The sequence below is a fragment of the Helianthus annuus genome, chromosome 13 (genome assembly GCF_002127325.2).
Source record: "Helianthus annuus cultivar XRQ/B chromosome 13, HanXRQr2.0-SUNRISE, whole genome shotgun sequence".
NCBI classification, from domain to species: domain Eukaryota; kingdom Viridiplantae; phylum Streptophyta; class Magnoliopsida; order Asterales; family Asteraceae; genus Helianthus; species Helianthus annuus.
Genome location: NC_035445.2, coordinates 172,070,838 through 172,089,808, shown reverse-complemented (window position 1 = coordinate 172,089,808; position 18,971 = coordinate 172,070,838). Strand labels below are relative to the sequence as shown.

At 35.0% G+C, this 18,971-nt stretch overlaps 1 long non-coding RNA gene across 1 annotated transcript; it reads right to left on the bottom strand.

The window, feature by feature from the left end:
- Positions 1-10,264: 10,264 nt before the first annotated feature.
- On the bottom strand, positions 10,265-13,243 carry LOC110900373. Its single transcript, XR_002570970.2, has 4 exons — positions 12,938-13,243; positions 11,461-11,499; positions 11,186-11,250; positions 10,265-10,579 (listed from the first exon to the last, which is right to left on the bottom strand). It is a non-coding gene; the product is annotated as an uncharacterized LOC110900373 (long non-coding RNA).
- Positions 13,244-18,971: the final 5,728 nt, after the last annotated feature.

Here is an 18,971-nt window from a genome sequence, read left to right as displayed (position 1 = left end):
CTCTAGGTACATATTTAATAGAAATCTTATTAAGTATATATATGAATAGATTTCTTCTAAGACCGTGGGACATATGCGACAAAATTTAGATACAAGTTGATAGTCTTTTAAATGAATCATGTCTGAATATTCCATTTGGAATAAGTTCCACGAATGTCAATGAATGACTTATGATGGACCCATACTTATTCCTTAAGCCAAAGTAACATTTAGGGCTCTAACGTCATGATTTAAAATCACTTAGAATGAGATTAGATGAAAAAATCATCCTCATTAACCATGTCACGATTTCTCATGAATTTTTTGTTATAATGGATGAAATTTATAAGTCTCATTTTCCTTTTGTCAAATTCTCATTTACATGATGACAAAAGTTGTGAAAATGTAAGGTATCATCTAGTTTTATCTTAGTAATGTTTCAATCCAGATATTTAGAACAAATAAGATGAGAGTTTAAGATAAATGTGACTTTATGTTGACTATGCAAACCTCACAATCTTCATAACATAGCCTAAGTAATGATACTGTATTCTGATTAATCTTCAGAATATGTAAAGTATCGAAAAGCGTTGTTAGAAGACCGCTTATTATGGTCCTTATAGTCTTAAGATTTAATTTTGTCACTAACTCTCACGTTAGTTATTTGTTGACTTCTGGTAAGGAAACGTTTAAAACTAGAGTCAACTAATCATGTGTTAATAGGAATATTAAAGAGTTATCAGACTTAAATATCATTAGTAAGTGACTATCTAATTAATTTATGCAACTGTTCTTTAGAATAATGGATAGTCTCGTTGCTTATGCCTAGTCTAATGACATAATTATGCAGTGAGATTTTCCCTTGAAGAACCTTAAAGTTGGAATTAGCACTTGTAACTTGTCTATGAACCTTAGAACAATCCTCTTTTAAACTATTAGTGGTTGTAAGGTGAGTAACAGCTTATTTTCCAGCTTTAAACATTTATTTCTTTGTACATATGTTGCTTATCAACACACTCGTTATACTTTGGTACTTTTGAGTGTTATAGTTGATTTATAAGGCATTAAATTGTACAAGTGAAAATCTTAGTATGTAATGTACTGGAAAAAATGTACTTATTTTCATGCGTAATCCCTTAACTTTATGAGTCATGGTATTGTATATTATTATGTATTCACATATACCACTTAGCTTTATAGTTTATAATTTTAAATGAAAGCATGCATCTTACGAGTTCTAGTGATTATTCCACAATTATAGATTAGTCTTAGGAAAGACTTAATCTGGAATAACCTTTTAGTGATAGCATTTATGTTTGAGAGATCTTAATTATCATAAGAGACATCATGTTCGATTTATCCTATTCATCATGCTCTACTTTTATTCTGCAGTGCTTTATTAGAAGAGAGCAATAGGATCATCGTGTCTTAAGAGATAATCAAGGATTTAATTTAAGAGCCAATTCTTATAGAAACTTTAAATAAAGCAAAACATATTAGATTTAGTAATTAGAGTGGATGAGATATAGATTTATAGAAGAAAACTATAGTGAGTAAAATAATGGATACTAAGAGTAAGGCAGACAAAATGATCATAAAAAAAAATTAATTGAGGATCATTAATATAAGGATCATTATGTGAAGAGGTTGTGATATGTCTATTACTAACATCAAAATAATAGACTTATTTAAAATTCTACTTAAATGAAGACAAATCAGCTTTCGCCAGAAGTGTAATCATTTAAGCATGTGTGCAAAGTAATCGTGACAAATCAGCTTTGGCCAGAAATGAGACAATCACTTTAGTTAGCATGCTAAACATAAATGAATTAAATCAGCTTTGGCCAGAATTAAGACATTTCACGTTTGTAATGCATACTCAACATAGCTTTTATAATACTTGAACAATAAATAGATGCATCAAATCAGCTTTGGCCAGAAGTGATACATCAGAAGCTCATTCAAGTTAAGCCATTTTGGTTTTTGTAAAACATTATTTGATCCTTATTAATTAACTAAGTAATTACAAAAACCAATCATTTAATAGCAAACCACTTGTTAGCGTGGATCGAACTAAATCTTAGTTCACATTAAACAGCCTAAAATAATGAGGTTTCAAGTGAGATCTTGACTGAGTTATGAGATCTTGAGTCAGTTATGAGGTCTCGAGTCAAGTCTCGACTCAACTTGTAAAAATTATGAGGTCTCGACTCATTAAGGTCTCGAGTCGCAACCTCAGTCTCGAGTCGTAATTATGGTCTCGACTACTGTGTTTTATGAAATCTCGAGTGCTTGATGAGATCTCGAGTCGCAACAGTGGTCTCGAGTTGTGACCTTTATGGTCTCGAGTTATGACCTTATGGTCTCGAGTCGAGACCTTTGTCTCGAGTTGTACAAATTTAAGCCCTTAGTCGAAACCTCAGTGGTCTCGAGTCGAGACCTTATGATCTCGAGTCAAAATCGTTGTCTCGAGTTATAAACATTTGAGAACACTTATGATTTCGAGTCGAGTTCTTGTGGTCTCGAGTGGTTAAAACTTATCTCGAAACTTCTATTACAGCTATTAATGTGGAAACATAACCGAAAATTCGAATTGTTAGGGATTTTGAGATATGGTTTCCTGTTTTAGTGATGATCTAATTTTATCATAATATTTCGAAAATTATAACTGTATATCTTTTAACAGTTTTCGAATAAACTTAACAGATTAAATTGGATCAAAACAGGAAAAACAATCAATAATCCTAGTTACATTCCAAAACATAAAGGAATTTTTTGAATTTTCCTAAGAACATGATGAACCCTAAAAAATAAAGACATGATTCTGGAACCCGAAACATGAATATTAAGGTTCCATAAACAGATTTCGGACATTAAAAATAACTCATTTGATTTCGAGTAAACATTTAACTATCCTTTTTTCGAAAATAATGATTTCGGCTCATCAGACTCGACTCGAAATCGGCTAATTGTGATTATAAGGTTGTTCATAATTTCTATTATCATGAATTCCGAAACACTAACTCGAAAACAGTAACTCGAGAACAAAGTTTCGAATTTTATTAAACTTTGAAAATTTATGTTTTCCATATTTCAATCCTAGAATAATGGATACGAAAACGGAACTGACTAATCAACATATGCTCTGATACCACATGTTGGTCAGTTCTGTTTAGACATAATGGAAAACATGAAAACATACCTGATTGCATCAGCACAGGCCAACAGAGAATCCAGATGGAGACGCAGCAATAAGGTTTGACATGATTGTCAGCTTGGTCTGGTTCCTCCTTAGGGTGCAATCTAATGATGGTGGTATGAGAAACCGATAAAGGGTAATCGGCTAGGAGAGGAGGTCGATTGATGTTATGAGAGTAATTAGGTTATGTGTCTAACCCTAGAACCTCAACATAAGTCTTCTTATATATGCACCCAGGAGGAAACCCTAATTAGTTAATAATGGTAATAAGGCCCATCAACAATTACCAACTAATTATTTAATGGATTGTTATATATTTTGATCCATATAATGTAAATGATTATAATGGCCATATATAAATAAATATATTATTTATTTATTCTTACATGAATAATTAAATAAGTTTGTTATCAATTTTTGAAATGTAAAAGGACCATGTTAATCGGATTTATCACCTTTCATGAAAACTTTAATAGTAGCACAATATCAATTACCTCCATTGTTTAACTATTTTCACACGTCTTTTGTTATTTTAAATTAGAAATGGGATATAAATTTAAGCATTTTTTGAATTAATAATAATAATAATAATAATAATAATAATAATAATAATAATAATAAGAGTTAATTACATAGTTAGTCCCTATGGTTTGCATAAAATAACATACTTAGATACTAATAGTTTATAATCACCTTCTAGGGTATTAACTTTTCATTTTGTAACGTTTGGAGGTATTAACTTCTAGGGTATTAACATAGTTAGTCCTTGTGGTTTGCACAAAATAACATACTTAGGTACTAATAGAATGTGATTTTAAACCTACAAATAACGTTAATGCCTCCAAACGTTACAAAATGAAAAGTTAATACCCTAGAATGCGATTTTAAACTATTAGTACATAAGTATGTTACTTTGTGCAAACCTAAGTATGTTTTGGGGGGTGGGGAGGGGGGTTAGGTTTTTTGGGGTTTTTTTTTGTGAGATATAGTTTTTTTGATCAAAATTAATCTACGAGAACATTTTATAAAATTACATTACAAGATCAAAATTACTCTACAAAAACATTTTACAAAATTACTCTACAAGATCAAAATTACTTTACAGGATCATTTGTAGAGTAATTTTGATAATTACCCTACGAGGAAATAATTACGAAAATGCCACCGCGTTTTTTTGTCTTTTTCATGTTATTTGTACGTTTAGTATGTTAAAGTTACATGTACGGGAACTTTACTCTACATATAAAAATCGAACTTATTATATGCAATGGATGTTAGTTGTGTGTTACGTGACACATATTTACCCGAAAAATTAAACTTTACGTGACACAATTTTTTCTCCTATTATGAGGTTGAAGTAATGATCAAACCCGGCCCAAAACAATATAAAATTATTTACATTAATTTATAAAACTACCAACTCCCGTTCAATCCACTCCTTTTAAATTTTTACATAATGATTTTGCCCCGATTATTCATAAGGCAATTTAGTGAGTTATCGAGTCTTCATCGCTGTCACAGGCTACGGCTTTGCAGTCCTACACCACTGCATCTGGTTCGTTGTCCTATGTGAACCCGAAACCATTGTTGCCCTCTTATCGGGTTCATGGACCGACTGCAGGACCCTCGGCATCTATTCCACAGCCCTCCAGTCATGTTTTCATGCCTTCCCCACAGGTATATACCACGGTTCCCTCTGCTGCCTTCTCACCGTTATACACCATGTCTTCCAATGCATCTATACATATGCAATAACCCATTCTCATTGAACAAGTATCACCTTATCAGTCTCATTGGTTGCATCAATAAGGTGATATCTATGGTTATGGCTAACCGGTTTATGTATATTTGTTTCAATGTTGTGATTAAACCAGATGTATGTATGTCTCTCTCACTCTTAAACGTTTCGTTCTCTCTGTCTACACTTTGCTGGTGTAACCATCTCAACTTTTACCGTTTATGTATTTGTTTCAATGTTGTGTATGATGTAATGTTTTGCCAAAATTATCAGTGAAAACAATTTGATGTTTGTTATATCTGTAGGAACCGTTCGCGTAAATAAATAAAATAAACAAATTTTTATTACTGATTACAATACAAAGAAATGAAGAAAGTAGAATTACAGTACAATTACAGCTGAAATAAAATAAAATACAAGAACTTAGATGAAGAAGAAGGCTGAGGCACGTGTTCAACATGCTTCCCTTAAAACAAATTACGAGTCTCCCAAGAGTACTCGTTTTGTTTCTCAGGGTACAACAGCTGAAGCAGCGTACTGCCGGAGATAGCCTACAACCCGAAGGTTACCTTGAAACTACAAGAGAAAGACAAGAAATTCCGTAGAGAGAAAGTGAGTTCGCTGTTGTGTATCTGGTATCCTTCTGCAGTGGGTATGGAGCTGTATTTATACAGCTCCTAAGTTGAAACAGTCAAAAAGGAATTAAAGAGAGGTTTAAATTGCATTAAACGTCTTCAATGCAATTTAATACGTCATTTAATTCTCAGTCAAAGACCATTAACTCGTCAGTTTCGAAGCTGAACTGTAACTGCACTGTCATTCAATGCTGGAAGCTTCTGCGCGCGCTGGTCTGCACGCTCATGCGCGGTGCGTTCTCTTGGCTCACTGCCATGCGCGCTTGCGCACGTTCATGCGTGGTGCGTTCTCTTGGCTCACTGCCATGCGCGCTTACGCCACACTGACACAGGTCCATGCGCGCGTGCGCCACGTCACCTGTGAGCCTATACGAACACGCCACACAGTCGCGCCGTATTGGCTCACTCTGGTGTGCCCATGTCACATCAGGCCCCATGCACCATGCGCAACCGCGCGCCTTCGTGCCACTTGTACCCGCGCACGGACTGTCATGTCACGCGCTTCGAACCTGCATGCTACTCCACTTGCTCATTGCAGCCCCTGTGATCCACCACGCGCACATGGTCAATAATACAAAGGCGGCTCTCAAGCGGCTCGCGGCGATTCGAAGTGCAAAGTGCAAAGTGTGTCATCAAAGTGCCACATTGCCCACGCCACGCCACGCGCGCGAGTCAGGGTGCGATGCACCCTTTGCGAGGACACTTAGTGTGTGCTTTCATGAAACAATAAGGATGGAGAGTTCCACCTTAAATACCCATTTAAGTTCCATCTCTCCTCCGATGTGGGACAAGGTGCTACTTTCCCTTTAGTTTCAGCATTGAATGTTCCAAACACCCAACTTTGAGCATCGATATCTCATTCATCTTAGTTCTGTTTTGGACGTGGTTTAGTTCGTTGCGAAACTCTTCCAACATAGAACACAAACCCACAAATAAATATATAAAACCCGCTCATTTTATTATATTTATTTCTAGTCCAAAATAGAAAAAAACATTTTCCTATATTTGTGAAAAATGCTATTTTCACCTATTTTCCAACAATATCTATGTTTGCTATGTTGAGTGCCTCATCAATACTATGTGTTTCTGTGTGACTAGTTAACTTTCAAAAATCATGCTTATTTAGTACCTATGTGGCCAATTACTCCTAGATCAACTGGTTTGGGAGGTGATTGCCCTTAAGGAAGCGAGTGGCATGGACTCGGTTCTTTGAAAAATACCAATCTAGCCATTTTGTCTAACTGGTGGTGGAAAGCCAAAACTAAAAGCACTAGTCTTTGGTTTAGGGTCTGATGTGTTGAAAAAACACATCCATTTATCCATGTATTTTGCATAGGTTTTAGATAGTTTTTGAGTCGTTTTTTGGTCTTTATTAGCTTGTACTTAGATTATGTTGAATTTTATAGGTGAACGTGTGCAAATGGAGCTTAAACGAGCCAAAATGGAGAAGAAACGAGCACATGGGTAAATCAGGAAGAAGAAAACAATATTTTGACCAAAACGGATGTTGGTGCGTTGCGATAGAATGGGAGAGAGCCCATCGCGACACACCTAGCTTGGATAAAAGTTCAACATATTTACAATTATGCCACCACGCGACTAAATTGGCAATTTGTTGAGATCGCGTGTCGCGAGCCATGAACCGAGTCCATGGCTGCAAACTCACTTCTAAAGGACATTTTCCTTGCTTTGTTCCAATTGGAAGTAGTTAAAGATCGTTTTGTACATGATTGCATTTCTGATTTCTCTTCACAACGATTTAGTCCATTGGCGTTGGATGCATGATCCAAATGGACTGGATGAGGCGATTGAACTTAATTCCTTATCGATTCTTCTGGGTCAGTTTCGGCCTTCAATTGAATTCTACTACCTGCCACATCATCACAACAATTCAGTAGTAAATTTTGGCCTTGTCGTCTAGGGAGTATATAGAAAAAATAATGAAATAATTATTTTCTTAGGTATGTTACATATATTGGCAAAAGATCAAATACAAATAATCTTAACATACTAAACATACAAATTGAAGGAAAACCCAAAAAGACAAGGTGACATTTTTGTAATTACCACCAACTATCAAAGTTACAACCAAAAATACCTAAAAAAAACACAATTTTTTTTTTTAACATTTTTTATTAAAAAATCGCTACATTTCGTTAGCAAAAAAAAAAAAAAAAAATTTTTTTGGCTGCTACTAAAAGTAGCGATTTTTTAATAAAAAATGTTAAAAAAATAAAATAAAATAATTTGTGTGTTTTTTTAGATTTTTTTAGGTTTTTTTGGGGGGTTTAGTTTTTAGCATTTTAGCTTGGGTGGGGGGGGGGGGGTTAGGTTTTTTTAGGTTTTTGGGGGTGGGGGGGGGGGGGGTTAGGCTTTTTTTTAGGTTTTTTTTTTTTGGGGGGGGGGGGGGGGGTTAGGTTTTTTTAGTTTTTTGGGGGGTGGGGGGGGTTTAGGTTTTTTTTTGGGGTGGGGGGAGTGGTTAGGTTTTTTTAGGTATATTTGTAGAGTAACTTTGATAGTTATTGATAATTACAAAAATGCCATCTTGTCTTTTTGAGTTTTCCTTCAATTTGTATGTTTAGTATGTTAAGATTATTTGTACAAGAACTTTACCCTACATATATTATGTCAAACAAACTACTCATTTAGCCTTTAACTTTACTCGTGTATTAGATTTTTTTGATCAATAAAGACTTAGGCTAATGTAATACGTGACACCATATTGCGTATGTATTATTTTTCGCGTATAGAATCCTATGTATTATTATTCACGTACATATTATTTTTCGTGTATATATGTATTATTATTCGCATACAAAATGGAAATATATAGGGTTTACACCATATATTTTTCGTGACACATATTGCATATGTATTAACCTTGTATAATAGATATGCCTCTACCCATTTAGTTTTTTTTTTTTTTAAATTTGATTTCTCTGTCATAACTTTCGCTTGTTAACGTTTTCAGAAGAGTGAAATTTCTTCATATTTCTATATAAATTTTTATAGATTTTATTGTGATAATTCTTTTAACTAGTGTTGTAAAAATCGCGACTAGGCGGCGATTAATAGCTAGTCGGCCAGTAACTGAGTAATTTTTCGTTAATCAGTCCATTAATCGCTAGTCGGTCCTAGTCGGCCAGCCAAAAATCGGCGATTTCGGTAAAAAATCTGTATATTCCGGCTAAAACCTCTAAATTCCGGCCAATTTTCAATCAAACCATGTGAATTCCAACAATTAATCTTGTATACTTAAAAAAATGAGTTGAGCAAGAGTTAAACCTAGCTATTTAAAAATTGTACCTATAAAAATGTGTATATGTAGACATAAAACTGAAAATTACATATAAAGAATCTGATCCGATTAATCTCGAGTAATCTCGAGTAGTCGCTAATCCCCATCTCACCGACCGACTAACAACTAAAGAGTTCTCAACATTATTTTAGGTGGTGTTTGTTTTTTTACCAGAAACACTTCTGGCCATTTATGTCTGCGCCACACAGACACGTGCAGATGTTTGAAGTCCGCAGAAAAAACAAATAGCACCTTAAATTATGAGTAGTACCACTTTGTTAATTCACTTATTAATAATTTTTCTATCATAAAAATTGGGAGGCAAGAAAACATGTTAACAAATATCTATAGGGTCATGGTGTTCAGTGTTCATAGACAGGCATTAAAGATCGTTTGACTCTTTGACCACATTAAAGTCTTTTGTGGGTCCTTCGTTGAAAGTATATTTATTTGTAACTTTGTATGACTTCATTGACTTGCGTCCTATGATTCAAATACCAAATATACACAAAAAGTTAAAACCCTTCCAGAAAGCTATTATATTTATGGAAATATTACATTCGATAATGATTTAATGGTTATGATGATAGTTGTGAAAAACTGTCTGGACGGTTTGACGTTTTAAACTGGACAGTGTCACATGTTCCTGCTAGTGTCACATGTTAAGTTAAGAGTACGAGTGTACGACTGTTCAAAAAGTTTGCGGCTTGAAACTCGCTCAGATTTAGCTTGAACTGCTAGTGGTTATTTTTAAGTCATCAATGAGATAAACACCAAGAAAGTTGGAGAAATTAAAGTATTATACAAATTATATATTAACATTCTTGATCAATATGTGGAAAAAATGTGTAATCAATATATGTCTACATATTGTAAAAAAAGTCTTAAAATATACATGACCCGTTTAAATTTTAGAGTAAAATGCACGGATAGTCCTTGTGATTTGGTGAAATTTCACCTTTAGTCCCCAACTTTTCAAAATTACACTCTTAGTCCCTGTGGTTTGACAAGTTTTACTCAGATAGTCCCCAAAGCGGATGGAGGTTAGTTTTTCTGGTTAAGTGGGTGTGAAATGACAAGGACTATCCGAGTAACAACTTGTCAAACCACAGGGAATATCCGAGTACAACTTGTCAAACCACAGGGACTATCCGAGTAATAACTTGTCAAACCACAGGGACTAAGAGTGTAATTCTGAAAAGTTGGGGACTAAAGATGAAATTTCACCAAACCACAGGGACTATCCGTGCATTTTACTCTAAATTTTATATAATAAAAAGTTGCTTGTGATAAAAAATTCACATGTAAATAACGAAAAGTGAAAAACATGTAAATAAGATAGAGTGAAAAAACTGTCACTTTAAATATCACAGTTTTAGCTAGGGGTGTGCAAAGTCGGTTAATTGAGAGTTCGGTTAATTGAAAAATATTAATCATAACCATAAACGATAAGTGGTTAATCGGCGGTTAAGGTTCGATTTTGGTTATTTCGGTTATAAACCGATATATATGTTTTTTTTTATTCTTAGATAAGAACTAGATGGAGGCTCCCGCCGCGATGCGGCCGGGGCTTACAAATTAAGACATAACATGTACATCAAGATACAGCCATCCAATGCAACTCAATCTGGATCTTCCCATTCCTCGAATCAATCAGACAGTACGTCTCATTGATTTTCCTGTTGTGCACAAACATCCCCCATACTGATGTTCACATAACCCAATGATTCCTGTTTTTATACAACAAAACATGTAAGCCTAATTAGTATTGATAAGTTCAATAGATCGCATACCTAAAAGGATGATCACATATCTAAAATGCTAAAACGCTAAAACGGGTCAATTTAGATAATGTTGTATCTCCAATGACCTAAAAAGGTAGGTAAAACTGAAACGGATCGAAACTCGGAATAAAAACACTTACAAACTTCTAAATCACTTTTGTTCACGCCCCGTAAACTCCAAATACTGGGTTGCTGGCATAAGTTATAAACTATAACCAAATTGGTCTTAAAGTTATAAACTATAAACCAATTCGTTTTAAAAAGATGAACCGTTCATAACCTCTTCATGTCATCATATCATATCGATATATATAGTGTAAACAAATTATAACTACACGGATATGAATCTAAATTAAATTAACACAAACGCTAAATAGACATGACTATAGCTTGTAGCAAACCAAATATTCGTTTAACTACATGTCTTGTAATTGGTTGACACGTTTTCGAAAACTAAATAACATTATGAATAATTCAAAAAACATACCGAACATTTTCATGATGAATCTTATCTACGTTGTCCTACGAAAGAGTAAATTCGAAATCAAATACCTAAAACGGCATTCTTTTTCTCAGCACCCTTTTAGATCAATCTGACGCATCAGGTTCGTTTTTTCCTGAATGAATCATGAAAAAACAAATAAGAGCGAATATATTATTTTTTAATCAAATACTAAATGAAACTGGTAGATGAAATAAGCCCAAAACCATAACTTTTCCCTGTTGAAGTCTGAGTAACTGGTAAGGGTACCACAACAAAATATTATATTAAAATATTAGAAAGTGATAAATCTAAGAAGTATGAAACATGAACACATGAATCTAACCTCAGAAAATGGTGCAGCAGCGATCTAATCTTTAATTACCTGTAAATAGCAGCACAAAGCAAGAAAATAAAATTGTTAATAAACAAACTGATTAGTATATGAAATTAGTCCCTACCCTACTTTACATTGTTAGTATGGATGAGCTGGGCTAAGAAATGGCTCAAAACAAATTTGGGTAAAACAGTCACAAGTTTTTTCCTTCTTTTGATAAAAAGGGTATAGGAAGTGCAGCAAGTAGAATTCATCTCAACTTATAACTGAATTAAACAACAAATATAACAAATTTGGTATAAACCAATAATGAACAAATGCAAGATGTAAAGCTTAAAAAACATGATCTTGAACAGTAACGTTGACTGAATTTAGGCAGCCAATTTTGATTATATACTCCTAACATCATATTTTCATAAAAGGGCATATTTTATTCGATTTGCGTAAAGGGTACATGCGAATAATCAATGAAAAAAAGCAAAGTGGGAGATTAACAGAAAAGATTAAAAAAACTGCATAAATAATTAATAAATAACGATTAAGAAGAGGATGATAGGGTTTTTAATAAAAATACTGAAAGATCATCGGAAAAGCCCCAATGTTGTCGAAAGTTGTTGGAAGCCTAAAAATCTCACCGTTCGTAGCCCATTGGTCGCTGGAAAATCGCCAACATCGCCTCCGGGTAACACCATCTCTGTCGTTATCATGGCCTATCAGTGTTGTGCCACCGTCTCCCCTACTCTCAAACGTCTCTCTCTATATCTCATATTCTAGACAAAGAGAGAGACAGCATGAACATTGATAATGGGGATGTGTGTAGCTTTTTATTTTGATGGACGACAAATGTCACTCCTACTCTATTGTACACATATTATTCAGGTTTGGTACGTTGTATACGTACAACACCACCATAATATGAAGATTAGAGCATAAATGTGGCACTATGAAGATTACACCAGTCACCAACCAAGCATTGTGTACAACAACACTTAGCACAAAACAACCCTTAAGCATCATGTACAATACCATAATGCACACTAATCTTACAAATTAATATATACTATAGATTATTTGTCATGTAATATCCCACTTTAGTAACCCATTAGTGGTTAAATAATATAACCATTACAAGGAAGAGAATGCTCAACATCCTCTTGCATTCTTCTGAGCAAAAAAAAGGTGCAATATAGCCTGCAATCAACTGCATATCAAATTAGTAAATTCGTATGTGAAAAAGGGTGAGAGATTGATCTAATGTATACATAGTCGTTTGGACCCCGTTTAAGCTCAAAACCCCTCCACCGTCGCAAACCAGCGGCAGTGGCCACTTTATGACCACCATTACAAACAGTAAACAAACAACTTTCAACATAGAGCAACCCTAAATCAAATCTACAACATATAAGAACTCTAATAGCCCCAAATCAACAACTCTACAAAACTTAAAATCGAAAGACCAAATACCAATACAACAAATACATCTTACCTAATACGCCGGAAGACTGAGGATCACCCGTTACCATCGCGGATCTGCCCTGAGTTTGACTGCATAACACCGATCCACCTTTCTAAGACATCTTCATCAACATCAGAGTTCACAAACCGTCGCCTACTATCGAAGTCTGAACCCTAGGTCACCGTGACAGTCGCCACCGTCGTTGTGTTTGCGGCGGAACCCTGAATGCCGCCGCCGTGTCTCTTTCCTGCCTCTCTCTACCGTAATTTCTTTCTCTTCCTCTTGCTTATACAAAACCCTAGAGTAAATACTATGTTTGGAAAGGAAATGTGGCTCAAAGGGGCTGGTAGACAAAGAGGCAAAACAATGTATAACCTGCTAAGCTAACCTTACAACTAAGAAAAGCATGATACACAAACAAAGCCAAAAGTACAACAACAACATGCCTAAAGATGTTACAAATTAGAGTATTATATAATATATAATATATAATATATAATATATAATATATAATATATAATATATAATATATAATATATAATATGGTTGTATTCTAGTTATCTTGTTAAGCACCAAGATCTGAGTTGCAGGGGTTGGATCCCTTCAAGCGCCACCTTTTGTTTGTCCTTGGTTTTTTTATTGTGTGTACCTGATGATATAATAATATTATTACTAGTATTATTATTACCACTACTTACTTTTATTGTTTTTGTTAGTTCTTTTATATTATTATTATTATTATTATTATTATTATTATTATTATTATTATTATTATTATTATTATTATTATTATTATTATTATTATTATTACTTTACTATTATCATTATTAGTTTTCATAGTCTTTATTTTATAGTTTAGGCTTTAAAAATATTGTTATTACTTATTACTACTTTTATCATTATTATTTATTATTATCAACACTTAAAAAATGAGAGTTCTACTATCTTCAACAGGTCAATAGAATGACTAATTCGATACTCATTTTTGTAATATTATACACAACTCACATATATATTTTTTCATGCAAAACACGACTTTATCTTTTGATTACACAAAACGCAAAGACTAGTGTACTCTTTTTTTATTTTGTAGTATAAAAGTCTCATTGTATCGGGTGGAGGAACTTACTAGCTCCTTGACATTTCTAACTATACGATATAATTTCATTTGTTTGGTCCTGTAAAAAGTGTCGAACATGAAATCTTAATGTTAAACGTATAAAAACTTTGTTTTAGAAAGTAAGAACTTATATAACAGAAATTGTATTACATATGTACTTGATTGGATTAGGATCAAATACAAAGAATCCTAATTGTAAGAAGTGTAAGAAGGATTTATAGAGTGACAAATGTCCAATAACCTAAAAAAACCCACTACACAAAAAAACCCACTACAAAAAAAAAAAACCTTAAACATCCACCACCACCAAAAACCTAACCCCCCCCCCCCCACACACACACATCACTCACCCTAAAAAAAAAAAAAAAATTTTTTTTTTTTTTGCCGAGGGGGTGGGGGGTAGGGGTTTAGGTTTTTGGGTGGGGGTGGGGGGTGGGTGTGGGTGTTTAGTTTTTTTTAGGTTTTTGGGGGTGGGGGGGGGGGGTTAGGTTTTTTTTTTTTTTTTTGGGGGTGGGGGGGTTTAGGTTTTTTTTAGGTTTTTAGGGGGGGGGGGGGGGGGTTAGGTTTTTGGGTGGTGGTGGGGGGTGGGGGTGGGTGTTTAGGTTTTTGGTGGTGATGTAGTGGGTTTAGTTTTAGGTTATTAGACACTTGTCACTCTATAAATCCTTCTTACACTTCTTACGATTAGAAGACTTTGTAGAATAACTTGACCCGTACTTGATTATAACTTTAAAATAAACTATTGCACTTGTCATCAATAGCTATGAATTTAGGGTAACATGCCAGGGTCCCCTACACACTGCCCATTGAATTAATTCACTATTCACTATTATGAGCATGGACCTTGACATGGACATGGAGGTTGGATGGGTTTAGGTTGCGAATTGTTAATCTAAGTCATACACTTGATTCTACAATTGTGTTTTGTAATCAATATACAATACATATTAGATATATCAGGTAATTATCCGTCAGAGATCGAAATACATATCGATTTGTTAACAGTTAACCATTCTGATTCTTGTCTTCTTGATTACGTTTCTTACTACATTATCTTTTACGTAATCTTAGTATACAAGAAAACTGGTGAAAAATAAAAGCTAAAAAATAATATGTAGTTGATTATGATATTACATCTGGTATAGGTGTTTCGGGTAATTGGATTGAGTATTACCTAAAATCATACTCGTTGATACCCACAAAATTTTGAAGCTAATCACGCATCTGGATAGGGGTGTTCTTCGGGTTTTTTTTTTTGGGTTTCAGGTCAAGTTGTTCAGATTTTTTGGTGGGAAAAAGTGATTTAATAACCGACTGATTTAAAGTTTGGGTTTGTCGGGTTTGGGTTATTCGGGTTCGGATTAGTTCGGGTTGGATTTTTCGGATTTAAATGTAAAATGAAAATACTTTTTTTTTTACAAAACATGTAATGTCCTAAATTGTTTTAACTGAAAAACACGCAACAGAAATATGAACCAGAAAATTTTTCGCTTACTAAGCGTTCTGTGATACTTGGAAACCGTTTAAAAGACTTAATTATCAGCATTACATTCTTCACTTTTTGCTAATTATATATAAAATGACACATGCTTATAATACTATGTTACTCACTCCCGTACAATCCACGCTGTGACTCGATCCTTGACCGTTCTGCACCTCACATGGAAGACCTGTATAAACTACTGTCACCATACACCCATATCATTAGAAAAGTAAGTGACATCATACATTACATAAACCACATATAATTAAATTCTAATGAAATCAAACGGCAACGTCTGATTCCCTTTACCAGTGTAGATCCATTCGTATACATTCTCGGATCTGATCTTTGAACTATAAAATTCAACCTTCCAGAACCCGCCCTTAACACGCCTGGACTTTCATTTCCATTTTCATGGTAAAATGGTTAATAGCGTTTAAAATTCCTCCGTACATATAATCCCAAATCATACTTACAATTCTACTCTACATAGGAATCATCCCTTCTACCAAAAAACAGGTTCATCCATATGGAAGATGGTGAATCTTTGATGGTTTTAACACTTGGAACATGTATGAACTAATTAAAAACAGAAAGTTTAGAGGGTGTTTGCACCTCTAAACTCATAAGAATCATCCCTACACAAGCTCTACAACCATGAGTTTGATCGAGGACAAGTTTTGCACAAGATTCCACGAGATGAACAATGAAAGGATATGAGTTTGCAAAAGTTTTTATAAATCAGAATGTAAATCTGACTTTGGAGCCTTATGTAAATGATGTGCCACATGATTACACCTTGGTGAATCTTGGATAACATCCTTGAAGGTCATCCAAGTAGATTGGTACAAGAAAACATGAAGAAAAAGTAGAAGAAAGTGCTCAAAACTCACTGTTTTGAGCAAAGGTGCAATCGACCAACACTTGAAAGTTTGGAGGATTTGTGGGATCTTGAGAGTGAATTGAGAGAGTGTAAAGGGTTGGGGGAGTGTGGAAGACTTGTATTTATAGTGTAGTATTAGGGTTTAGGCTTTGAATGGGTTAGTTGGCCGTTTGGATGGTTGAAAGGTGAATTAAATGCAAAATTCGCGTGTTTTAGAAGATTCTACCAAGTCTGGTCATTTTGCACGGCCGTGTGGATTAAGTGCACGCTCGTGCGGATCGCGGATTGCAGGGTGGTGCACATCAGGTGCGCGGTCATGTGGATCGCAGTGTGCATGGCCCTGCGCCTCAGTTGCAGATTTTACCAAACTTTCTAGAATTTGCAGTTTGAACCCCAGAGTTTGATAATTCCATTATTTTATGCTAGAAACTCGTAATTAAGCAAGTTTTTAGGTATTCTTAGTGTATCAAAGTAGGGTATGAGTATAATGCATGTATAATTGTTAATTTCAAGTGTCGGTTTTTATAAAAAAAAACCGTGTATTTAACGATTAAATGCTTGTAAGACAAGTATGTATAAAGTATGAATCTTATTACGATCAAAGCCTCGGATTACAAAGTTGAAAATGAAATACAAATATGATACGAATACAAGTTTCCATAAATAGAAATACGATTACACTTTCTAAATATGGAAAGTACAAAAAGTGAGGCGTTGCAGGTGGCGCCCACAATCGGAAAAACAATGGTGAATCGGAAAAACGACTGGTGGCGGCGACTAGTGGCGGTGGCGTCTGTGACAACTCGAGTTTCCAAGATTTCCACCTTCGCATTAATTGCACGTTGACTGTTTAAGTTATTTGTTACATGACTTGTTTGCCTTGTAGTTGTAAACGTTGGATTATATGTTGAAATGTTTATTTGATATGTTACTTATGTGGTGTTAAGTGTTTGGTTAGATAAACTTGTATACTGTTGAGATTAGAACTATACCCGACGAAACACAAGTGTTTCGCCATAACCCACACGACGAAACAAGGAGTGTTTCGCCATGAGCTATTCCGACGAAACAAATGTGATTCGTCACACACACCTCGACGAAACGAGGTGTTTCGCCGGCCCATGATTCGCCGAAGCCCATTAAGGGCCCAGTACGTTACGTGACTATTTATTGTGTATTATGGTTCCATTCGTCACACTTTAACAAATAAGAAACCCTAGAACTCCCACTCCCTGTTGTCGGCGACTGTGTGTCCTCGAAACCCCTGAATTGATCAAGTTATTATTCTGTTCATTGCGGTTAGTGTTTAAACCTTGCCTGATTGTATAATTGTTATCATTGTCATCTGTTAAATTGAAATCATTAGAGATTGATGTTAAATAATACGTATGTTCATGTTTAGATGATGAATTGGTTAGTAGGAACCAGTTATCGATTATGGTTTCGTGTGTTGCTTGATTGATGATCTAGTAAATAGATAGAGTTGATGTCTTGGTTAGATTAGGGCTTGATGTTATGTGTTTCTGTTTTGAATTATTTGGAATGATATCGTGATGCCACCGTCTAGGTTTGATTTGATATTTGTATACATGATCATCACTGGAATTGTATGAATACATATGTTAGCCTTGAGGGTATCAATGATTTCTGGGTTGTATATGTCTGTATGATTTTATGTTTGTTGTGAACTGTTAATCTGCGGATTAGGGTTTTCTGGGTAACTGTTATCGACGTAACTGATCCTGTAGACGAAACGTAACTCACGGCGAAACAGGGGGTGTTTCGCCGAAAATACATGCGACGGAACAAGGGATGTTTCGCCGAGGGGATCACGAAGAAACAGGGGGTGTTTCGTCGAATGGGTTACACGACAAAACAAGTATGTTTCGTCGAGTGGGCAATCTGCACAGTAACCTGGTTAGGTCTGTTAAGAGTTAACTGGGTTAGTTAACTGTTAATGATGATAACTTGTATGAATTTGTATAACTGATAAATGTTATGTGTTAGTGGTAACTTGTATGAACGTGATGATCTTGACTGCTAGTTGAACTTGGTGAATCTCAACTGATTGTGTATATGTGCATACCATAGGCCCGAACTGATTAATTGGAACCAAGTAGTTAATCAAACCAAGCAAACCAAGGTGAGTTCACACTCTTCCAAGGCATGGGATTCCCGGAGGGTTAGGAATGGGATTTGTATGACTACCCGTACATTCATCACTACTAGACTACCTACATACCACGGTCCTCAGTTTGGGAAGGACGCCAGTGCTAGAACCTACGTAAAACCTACGTACTATTGTCCTCGGATTGGGAAGGACACCAGTGTTAGAACCTATGTAAAACCTACGTAATACTGTCATCGGTTTGGGAAGGACACCAGCGCTAAACTTACGTACTTGATACGTACTACTGTCCTCGGTTAGGAAAGGGCACTTACGTAAAACCTACGTAAACTCATACTTACTACTGTCCTCGGATTGGGAAGGACACTTATAGATACGACTAGTCTAGTACATACAACATGGGAAGCCCCCACTGATTATTGTAAAGATTTGGGAACAAGGGTACTGGGT